The 9993-nt window shown below is 36.5% G+C and overlaps 1 non-coding gene across 1 annotated transcript; it reads left to right on the top strand.

Annotated features, from left to right (window-relative positions):
• Window positions 1-3759: 3759 nt before the first annotated feature.
• Window positions 3760-3851, top strand: LOC115071109. Its single transcript, XR_003850226.1, has one exon. It is a non-coding gene; the product is annotated as a small nucleolar SNORD12/SNORD106 (small nucleolar RNA).
• Window positions 3852-9993: the final 6142 nt, after the last annotated feature.

Genomic DNA, 9993 nt, shown 5'->3' with positions numbered 1-9993 from the left:
ATCCCCTCTCTCTCAAATCCTCCCAGAACCAACCCCACGTCCCTTCCACCCTAGGTCCCTATCCAACCTACTTACATCTTTTTCCCCCATTGATTCTAATATGTGTGGAAATTGCCCTGGATTGTGATCAAACTAGTAAAGGTCACACTCTCAAAGCAAACTGACACTTCCTTTCCCAGCAGCTATCAAATACTAGTAGCCCCCCAGCTAGACATCATGTCCACCTCCTGGCTTCATGCTGGGATTTGTCAGGCTTGAGTTGAGTAGGTCTTGTGCATACTGTCATAAGTGCTGTGAGCTCATACAGGCAACTGCTTGGCTGTCTGGAAAACGCAAAGTTTTTGATGAACCAATTCTGTATTTTGATGATGCATATGCTATGATGTTTATTGGGAAAATGAGATTAAGCTTCTTCTGATCAAGTATCTTTTTATTTTGTTGCAGCCTGTGAAATTGCCACGTAATTTCTGTATTATTGATAAACAGGATACATTAGGGTTTGTGTCCTGTTTTCTAGGGATAAGTCAGTCAAGTAATGAAGAGCAGCATCTTCTCCCATCTTATGAGTCATCCTAGTATAAGAGTGAATGTGAACCTTCTCCAGCTAACTTAAAATTGGATCAATATCACTATGGATTCCTAATTTTTGCTCCAAATTTAGATATCTGCACATTGCACTGATTTCAGTCATACACACACACAGTATTCGCAGAGAAAATAGTATCTATTCCTTTATCCAATTTAGACAGAGAAAAAGGACGAACAGCACCAACAGTCAGATTCTTATAGCAATACAAATACCTTGCTGTGTTATTGCATAAAATTCCTGCTTTGGTATTAATCTGTAAAGATTTAATGATTGCCTCTCTCTCCCTTTCTTCCTCTTTCTCCTTCCCTCTCTTCTTTCTTCCTTTTATTTATCTTTATTTTTTGAACAGGGTCTTGCTATATAGGTAAGGCTGGTCTGGAATTCAATATGTAGCCCAGGCTGGCCTCAGACTCAGCTCTCTTGGCTATGCTTCTCAATTTCTTGGACTAGAGGCACACAACTAGCACCAGACATTCTGTGACTTAAATATACCTAACTTTTCTTTAGTATCTTTAGGGAGGTCTGTGATATCATGAGTAATTAAAGCCCATACATATTTATAAGCCTTCATTTCAGATGACATGCTTGACATTGCACCTCATTCTCCATTTCATAGGATTACTAAAGATTATTCAGTCTAATTAACTGGAGGATTTTTATCCTTTCTATATATTTGTCAAAGGTTAAAAAACTAGGTAAAAATAGATTTAACACTAGACTTGGATCTGTCATTGTTTCTGACTTTGATCTTGGTATACAGCATATGAAACAAAGCATCAAACCAATTTTCAATGTATATCTAGGCTGCACATACATATTTGTTTTAACAATTGAGGTTTTTCTACAGTGAAACATAGAAGGAAGATGTAGTCTATTTCAGCTTGTACACTGCCCTCAGCAGTGTATTTGTAGTATCAAAGGTATGCTTGTATGGTAAGAGTAAGCTTCCTGGTTCCTCCTTCATTTTAGAGGTACAGCCCATCAATGAGAAAATAAAATTTAGTACCATGGAAGGAATCAGTTTCCACGACATTCAACGCACTAATTAAACCGATATTCAAAGAAATACCTTATAAAGGAAAAAAGCACAAGAATTCTTTGTGTTTGCATATTTATGAATATATGAGAGTATGAGTGTTCTGTGTGTGGGACATATGTACACATGTGTGCATATTCATATGCTTGTACATATGAAGAAGCCAGGGGAAGATGCCTAGTATCTGGATCTAACACTCATCAGCTTATTCCTTTGAGTCAGGGTCTCTCATCGAAACTGGAACTAGGCTGTTGGCTACAGCAAGTCATACCACAGCAGTCCTCCTATCTTCATCCTCAACAGTGCTTTGGTTACAGGCATGCATGTGGACATGCGTGCATTTTTATGTGGTCGCTGAGATCAGAACTCTGGTCTTCAAGCATGCACAACAAGCACTCTTTACCCACTGAGTCATCTCTCCAGTCCCACAATTATTCTTTCTTTTTGATATTATTTATACTTGCTAATTGGAAATATTAAAAATAAGGGCCTATTTTCTTAAGAGTTGTTGTACAAGTGTGCTGGATAGCTTTAGTGTCAACTTGACACACCTGGGTTGGGGAATTTCTTCCATAGGACTGGCCTGTGGCCATGTCTGGGGGGCATCTTCTTGATTGTTGAGTGACATGGGAGGGCCCAGCCCACTGTGGGTGGTGCCACCCCGAGCAGGTAGGCCTGTGTGCATAAGAAAGCAAGTTGAGCAGGGGCCAGAGGAGGAAGCCAGTAAGCAGCATTCCTCCATGTCCTGTGCTCCAGCTCCTGCCTCCAGGTTCTTGCCCTGAGTTCCTACCTTGGGCTCCCTGATGAACTGTGACCCGGGAGATGTAAGATAAAATAAACCCTTTCCTCCCCAAGTTGGTATTGGTCAGAGTATTATAACAGCAATGGAGAGACAAACCAGGACAACAAGTTTATCACATTTGTGGTTATCATACTTACATGTATTTGTTGTGTAAATGAGAAGTATATGTGTACCATAAAACATTATATGCTGAAAGCACTTGTAAATGACCACCATCAAATATACTTTACTTTTATTGATATTTAGAGATCACAAATACATTTTGGTACTTGGTCTATGTCTTATAGCAGAAGATATCCTAAGAATGAAGAAATTTTTTTTTTACAAAGTAGCAAAAACTCCTAAAGAAAAACATCAACCTAGAATTATATACCCATTTAATATTTGTTAAAGATGAACATGAAATAATTCAATCTAAAAGATATTTGTATTATTTTTCTTTATGTGTGTCTTTGTGTGTCTGAGTATGTGTAGATGAGTGTAGGTGTCTGTGTAGGACAGGAAAGAGCATCAGATCCCCTGGACTTGGGGTTCCAGGCAGTTGTGAGCTGCCTGACATGGGTTCTGGAAATTGAACTCAGTTTTTCGACAAGAGAAGTGCACGTGCTTCACAGCTGAGACATCTCTCTAGCCTTCAAATGGTTTGTTTTAATAAATGGAAATAATTCTTTTTTTTTGACAAAAAGAGAAAGAAAGCAAAAACTTTCCTTTCCAGTAGACATGAAGTGTTAAAAAGAAGCTCTTAATGCAGGAGGAGCATGATAGCAGATGGAAAATTACATAAACAAAAAGTTTAAAAATGGCAAATGTGAGATAGGGAAGAAGTTTTAACCATTTAAGAAATTTATAGTCGGTGTAGAAATGTAGAACTAGCATATATAACAACAAAGGATAGAGCAAAGGAGGTTACAGAGATGCACTGTTGAAAACTCTTATGCTACAAATGAAGTAGCTCAATATTATTGGAAATTAAACCATGATAAGATACATATCTATCTAATCTAAGAACCACTACAAAGGTTAAAAATTAAATGTAAAAAATTAGTCAGCACTTAAGATTAAATACTTTTGTTGGCACAATAGTCCTTAACACAGATGACAGAATGTATGAATTCCAGTAGGGGGCTGTGGGAAGGTGCCAGTGGGGAAGGGGGTATAAAGATGATTATGATTGATAGAGATGTTCTGAGATGATTGAGATGAAATACACAAAAATTCAATAAATAAAATAAAATAAAATAAATGCAATATTCTAAAAATAAGTGGGAGGGAAAAATGCCAAAGAAATAGAATTAAATAGAAAGTCAAGAAAATAGGTGATTTAAATACAAACTTCATGTAAATGATGACTTGACTTTTTTCCCCCGTCAGATCGACAATGTTGATCACTGAGAAAACTTGCCAGTTAGTCCTGATGCACCAGCCCCTAAGGGTCCTTCCCCAGGTTGTTCTGACATGGGAAGATGGCAACTGTTGACTTTGTTTTGTAGATTGGCATGGTTAAGCCGTACAGGATGGATGTCAGAGGACGAGGGGGTCACCTCTGGACCTCCAGGAAAATCAGAAGACGTCTTAGATCTTTGCCGTCCGAACTTTGTAAAGTTTGCTTCTGGCCACTACCAGACTTTGAATGGAGGAAGAATTCAGGAGTAGGAAGGAATGGGCCTGAATACTGGGTGTCAGTCTGATCTTCCTTGGACTTGTTTGGTGTCCTGCCACAGGTGCCTCTGGGGTATGGACAGGCCTTGGATAGCAACCATTTCCTGTGGAACCAGTCTCACAAGGCTTCATCCAAGGACAATGCATTGCCCATATTGAATTTTAAGGGTTTCTATCTAGGCTGGGGGGATGTGGTAAAGCTTCGGAATCCCTGAATTCAAAGCCCAGCACTGCTAGGATGCTGGGATTTCTACCATTATCCCCTTCCTATCTTTAGAAATATAGACTTTATTTCTTGTCCTTGGATGGGGGCGGGGATTCAAACATCAGTAGTTGCATTAAACACAAATAATCTAAACACTGCTGTTAAAGGCAGAAAACATTGATGTCCATTGTGAAGATGAGATCCAACTCTATTTTTTCTGTAAACTACCCACAGTAGAACAAAACAAAGAGGAGTTAAAAATAAAATAATATAAAATGATAGGTTTTGCAAGTACTAATCAAAATAAAAGGATAACATTGATAATATACATTTAAAACAAGATATGTTACCAGAAATAATCACAGGTATTGCATAACAAATAGGGTCATTTAATATAGAAACAATCACACATAAGTGTGTAAAACTATTGCATGAGAACTTCAAAATGTGTTAATTAAAGCTGATATACTTGAAAGGAGAGACAAATCTACATTACCTTTAAATTTTAACACCTCTTTTCAATAACTGATTCAAGTAGACAAAAATATCTATAAACGTAGAAATACAGAAAATCACTCAAGTCGTTTGAACACAGCTGACATTAAACAACCCTATACCCAGCAGAAGCAGGCAGCACCTTTCTTTTTCCAAGGGCACATATAGTATTCGCCAGTTATAGTTTGGATCTGGAAAGTCTCCTAAAGCTTCATGTGTCACATATTGGAAACCTAGGTTTCCTGCATTAGGAAAAGTGAAACTTTAAGAGGTAGTAGAGGCCTTAAGGTCTTAATGGTAAACTACCGAAAGTGATAGTGGCACCTCAGACCTTTCTTCTTACTTGCTTTTGCTTTCTGGCCCTGAAATATCAAACATTTCTGCCCTGATGTGTTGTTGACTCACCACAGCCCAAAGCATCAGATCCAATCATTATGAACAGAAATGTCCAAAATAAACCTTTTCTCTTTGCAAGTTTATTTTCTCAATTATTTGATTTGTGATGGAAAAACTGACCAACATAGCCAAATTAGACCATATTCTAGGTCATGGCATAAACCTCAAAAAGTTCAGAAAGACTAAAATGTCATAACTGTATACTCTATGACAACAGTAAATTAACCATGAATTAAATAAAAAGATAAATGGATAATCTCTCAATTTTTGGAAATTAAATAAAATTTTCTAGCAAGTCATATATCAAAGAAATCATGAGCAACTTAGAAAATGATAGTCTGGTGTGATGGTGCATTCCTGTTGTCCTAGTTCTAGGTAAGATGAGGTAGGAGGATCAGGAGTTTCACACCAGACTGGGTTACATAAAGAGAGACACTTATGTTGTTGCTGTTTGAGACAGGGTCTCCTTACAGTCCCAGCTGGCACATAACTCACTATGTAGACCAGTCTGACCTCTATCTCACAGAGATCTATCTGCCTTTGCTTCCCAATTGCTGGGATTAAAGGCTTGTGCCACCATGCTCAACTGAGAGACTTTCTTAAGAAAAAAAAAGGTGTGTGTGCACACACATAGGCACACATGAGGAGGAGGAGAGGAGGAGGAGGGGGAGGAGGAGGATGAGCATGAGGAGGAAGAGGAAGAGGAAAAGGAGGAGGAGGAAATGGAGGGGGAGGGGGAGGAGGAGGGGGAGGAGGAGGAAGGGGAGGAGGAGGAAGGAGAGGAGGAAGAAGAGGAGGAGGGGGAAGAAGAGGAGGAGGAATGGGAGGAGGAGGATGAGAAGAGGAGGAGGAGGAAGGAGAGGAGGAGGAAGAAGAGGAGGAGGAGGAATGGGAAGAGGAGGACAAGAAGAGGAGGAGGAGGAAGAGGAGGAAGAGAAAGAGGAGGAAGAGAAAGAGGAGGAGGAGGAAGAGGAAGAGGAGGAGGAAGAGGAGGAGGAAGAAGAGGAGGAGGAAGGAAGTAGTTGGATAGTTATAGTTTTTAATGCTTTTGTTAAAATAACTTTCTCAAATGAACAATTTATGAGTCGTTCTAAAGAAGTTGGCAGAACAAAGAATTATGAAAAAGCAGTGAGTGACATCAAGAGGAGAGAATCTAGTGAAAAATCAGTGAGACTGCTAAACCCACAAAAACATCGAGAAGTTAGAAGATTCAAATAGAAAGAATGAGTTATCATTAGAGATCATAGAGACATTAAATGAATTATAATGGAACAATATCACCAATTTTGTACCAATAAATTTGCATAGATTAAATATACAAATTCATTAAGAGACATGAATTGTAATTTTCAAGAAGAAAATGCACTATGATGAGACTTATACCTATTAAAGATGTGAAATTAAATACATGTCTTTCTTCCCACAAGGGAGGTTTCAGAATACATGGCTTTATGCAGGGTAGCGCTAAATGTTCTCAGCTTCTACTAGAATGAAATAGGCGAATTTGTTTACATAGTAAGAAATACATGATAAACATAAAAATAGACTATTTTATATGACAGCAATGAAAATGTGGAGTCAAAATTTAAAAAAATCACTTTATATATGAAATACCTGTAAAAAGGTATTTAGATAAAAACATAGGCTTTATATACAGAGAAATGCAAAATGCTGGTAGAAATAATTAGAAAACATTGGAAAGATGTGTTAGTAAAGTGGAAGAATCATTCTATCTCACTCAAAGACATCATATAATTATAATAATAAGGTGCATATTAGTAAGGAGTAAGTATATAAGTTAGTGGAACTTAAGAGAAAAACTAGATAAAGACTTACAGAAATGCATCTGACTTTTATCAAAGGTAAAAAGATAAGGTTTTCAACAATAGTTCTTGAGTAATTGGGTATTTTGCATGCCAGAAGATGACTTTTAACCTGTCTCACACTTCATATGAAAATGAATTCATAGTGGATCATGCATTTAAAATATGACATAAACTAAGAAAATGTGTGGAAAAAACACAAGGAAATCTTCAGTTTATAATGCTAGGCAAGGTGTTTGTGGACGGGACACCAAAAGCATAGAGTATTAAGGGAAAATTTGGAAAAAAATTCCCACAGCACTCACCAATATTTGGATTTTTCTCTGTGAAAGAACCTGATGAAAATATGATTTGCATTGGGCAAAAACATTTGTAAATTAATTATTGGCAAAGCTATACCTGAATTATTTACAGAATTGTGAAAACTCAATGATGAAACTTAATCTGGTTAGAAAAAAGAACAAAGTGCAAGAAGATATTTCACCAAAGGTGATTAAAAGTAATGAAAAAGAATAATGCGAAAATATGTTCACATCATTAGCCACTCAAAAACTGGAAAGAAATACTATAAGGAGATACCACCATTAACCATTATGGTGGTTAAAATAAAGAAAAAGTGTTATTGACAAATGCCAGTGACAAGGCAGATAAATTTGATCTCTCATGTGTTGTTGATACATATGTAAATGATACAGTTCTTGGAAAAATAATTTGACATTTTTCCATTTTCATGGTTTCATGCTCTTATTTACAATAATACATAAAAGAAAAACAAATATGCCATTGGTATACAGCTAACACACTAGAGGGTAATCTCAGAATTATTTACACAAGCCAAAAAAGGCGAGATCAATCAGTTATTAAGCTTACTTCAAAGTTATTAACTTTGCTTCAACAATAACCAACACATTTATGTTTATACAAAAATCTGTACATTAGTGTTCACAGACACTTTATTTGGAATAGCCACAAATTAAAAGCAACCCAGAGGGACTTTATGGGTGAGTGGTCAAGTAGACTGAGGTACATGCATATTATAGAATACTGATCAGTAGTAAGCAGAATGAACTATTTGGATAAACTATGACCTGGGTCAACTCCCAGAGAATTGTTCTGAATGAAAAAAGGTCTTTAAAATGTCCATATTGCTCAGTGGGTATCTTGTCTAGTGTCTCGATTTAGATGACCACTGTTCAATGATGATCAGTATTTCTGAGTTTTCATGTCCCATCTTCAAGAGTTTGGTTTTTCGTTCTTCTCCTTTCTCAGATCTAACATCCTTTATTTCTTCTCCTCAGTATTAAACGCTGGCTTAAGCAGATGCTATTTGGTCACATTGCCCAACCTTCTGTACTTGAGGGCAGCATCTGCTAAACAATTTAGGACATCTGGGATATGTGTATGTATAGCCCTGAAAAAGGAACATGTAATAACTGGGCTTTTTATTCTGTTTGTTTGTTTGAGACAGGGTCTCACTATGGAGCCCTGACAAAACTGCAACTCACAGAGATCCACCTGACTCTGCCTCCTGTTGCTGGGATTAAAGCTGTGTACCACAAAACCCAGCCTATAAATTGACATTTTAAAGATAAATATTCCATGATATTTTTGGTACAAGAATTCTTGAGCCAAATGTAATGAATCCATTTTTCATTCTTTATTCAAAACAAATGAGAATTTCACAACACATTGGAAAGACCTTTGCATCACTCAGCATAGTGCTCGGAGTTAAATATAAAAGCATGCATGAACATGATTTTTTATATGCTGAGGCATTTCATGTTAGCAGGCAAAAAATTTTGAGGGTTCCTGGGTGGCTCCCAACTTTCTATAGCCGTGCTTAATGTAACAGAATTGCCTTTGAATTGAGGTAACACTTTCTAAACGAAAGGATGAAAGAAACGTTGCTTTTATGATGATGTAAGATCGACCCCGATGTGAATAATTTCACGTTTCAAATCTTATTCATATGGTAACCACTACAAAAGTTGACTACATTTGTGCAAGTCTGAGACTGTGTCCAGGTTGTTGTTTAGAATTGATTTTGACCTTAAATATTAGGCATCTTTACTGTTGACTTTTAAGAGCTTTCCTAGTCTTGAAGAATATATTGTGATAAACTTTAGCGAAATAAACAATTACTTTTAAGAATGATATTTTCACAATTTATGACCAAATATCTTATTTCTTCTGTGATTCTTCATTGATTATGCTGAGTAAAGACGCTAACTGACATACCACAAGTAACACACTAAATATTAGTCAAGGAAGACTCATACTGTACTTGGAGTCATCAATTGAGTCACTAAAATTGACATTGGACAAGGCATCAAAGGGCATTCTCTATGGATTTAATTGTCAACTTCATTGACAGAGGAGGGGATGGAGAGAAAGCAAAAGAAAATTACAGTTGAATTACCAAGAAGTTTTCTATGTAGAACTTACTTTTCTGAATCTGTGAAAATAAAATTTAACTGAGACACACTTTTATCATTGTATAGTGTTCCCTAACTTTTGTCTAAATGAAATATGCATGGGTAGATAAGGGAATGGCAAAGTTTGTTATCATCTGGTAGTTTAATTCATTTAACTGCTTTGAGATTTTTTTGTTCATATTGTTTCTGGTTATTTGAATGTGAATGGGGCTAGCATATGCTAGGCAAACATATTACCTCCAAGTTACATTCCTAACCCTGTTTTAAGACATTTTTATATGTGTGCATATAATTTAACTGCATATACAATAATTGTAAATAACATTTCATCAAATTTACTATTATTAAAGACTCCCTTAAGATTTAAAAAATGTCCATATTGTATGATTCTTTTTAATAGACATTCTTAGAATGACAAAAATTATAGATGTAGAGAACAGGTTAGTGGTTGCAAGATATTAAGGAGGTGGGAGGCAGGAGGGATATACATACCTTTAAAGAAGGAATATAAAGGATACTCACAATACAAATGTTCTATTTCTTGATTATATTA

Source organism: Nannospalax galili, unplaced genomic scaffold (genome assembly GCF_000622305.1).
Source record: "Nannospalax galili isolate Female #2095 unplaced genomic scaffold, S.galili_v1.0 scaffold171, whole genome shotgun sequence".
Taxonomy (NCBI): Eukaryota; Metazoa; Chordata; class Mammalia; order Rodentia; family Spalacidae; genus Nannospalax; species Nannospalax galili.
The sequence above is the reverse complement of the archived record's forward strand: the minus strand, read 5'-3'. Positions and strand labels throughout refer to the sequence as shown.